Source organism: Octopus bimaculoides, chromosome 20 (assembly GCF_001194135.2).
Source record: "Octopus bimaculoides isolate UCB-OBI-ISO-001 chromosome 20, ASM119413v2, whole genome shotgun sequence".
In the NCBI taxonomy this organism is placed as follows: Eukaryota; Metazoa; Mollusca; class Cephalopoda; order Octopoda; family Octopodidae; genus Octopus; species Octopus bimaculoides.
Window position 1 is genome coordinate 1,334,562 of NC_069000.1, and position 1,157 is coordinate 1,335,718.

Consider the following 1,157-nt stretch of genomic DNA (forward strand, 5'->3'; position numbering starts at 1 on the left):
GTTAATATTTTCAGAGGGAAAAGCGAGTGATTTAAGGACGATTTGGCTGTTTCTTCTAGCACATCCAAAAACAATCCTCTTCGTTTCTTTATCACTCTCACATGTATTGATTTTTTTCAATATTTTTTCCCCATAAATACATTTATATGCTATAAAAAGAAAAAATTTAGAAATTATGAATTTTTTACAACCCCAAGCTGTTTCTGTTTAGAAATTAAAATACTGGAGAGCCTGAGAAGGTCATTGCTGGCATTTATCCACAGTGACTTTTAAAAATTACAGAGATGTACTTGCATAGCAAGTGACTTGATCTGAGATTGTGTGCTGAAACATAAACAGTTGCAGCATGGAAGATGTTTGTGAGCCATTCAAGAACACACAAATACTCCATTATAGTATAGATGCATACAATACCAATTATAGTAAAGTATAGCGAACTGTTATTACTTAGTTCTTAACTAAGGTTATTTCTAATTATTATTATTTTATTCTTTTTACACTTTATTTTTCGATTTTACCTAATTACTCTTTTTATATATCTATCCCACACCTTTTCCCCACACACCCCATATATAGGAATATACCAATTAATATTGTAACTACTCCTTATTCTATTTATAATTTCCAGTCGGTCATAAGATTCACAGAAGGTCAGCATGTAACCCAAATTGATTATAACCGTCCTTACTTTCTCCTTCTTTCTCCTCTTTTTCTTTTTGCTTATATTCTATTTTTCCACTCTGATGAGGTTCTCTGATTCAATTTGTTATAACTACCTACAATGATAACTATCCTTACCATCATTGCAGCCACTGGTGCAAAGAACCACGACAACTGAAACAGCAGTAAGTCAAAGTTGTGTCTTTTTGTAACTAATTAATGAATGGTAATTGATATGGAAAGCAATTATTATCAATTGTATCTCCATTTTCTGTTTGCCTTTATATATATATATCATCATCATCATCATCATCGTTTAACGTCCGCTTTCCATGCTAGCATGGGTTGGACGATTTGACTGAGGACTGGTGAAACCGGATGGCAACACCAGGTTCCAGTCTGATTTGGCAGAGTTTCTACAGCTGGATGCCCTTCCTAACGCCAACCACTCAGAGAGTGTAGTGGGTGCTTTTACGTGTCACCCGCACGAAAACGGC

At 34.7% G+C, this 1,157-nt stretch overlaps 1 protein-coding gene and 1 long non-coding RNA gene across 2 annotated transcripts in view; one reads left to right on the forward strand and one right to left on the reverse strand.

Annotated features, from left to right (window-relative positions):
• Positions 1–1,157, reverse strand: part of LOC106877544 (multiple epidermal growth factor-like domains protein 10) — a 17,712-nt gene that overhangs the window by 6,759 nt on the left and 9,796 nt on the right. The window lies entirely within an intron of this gene.
• Positions 1–1,157, forward strand: part of LOC128250359 (uncharacterized) — a 125,590-nt gene that overhangs the window by 714 nt on the left and 123,719 nt on the right. The gene's annotated exons all lie outside the window — the stretch shown is intronic.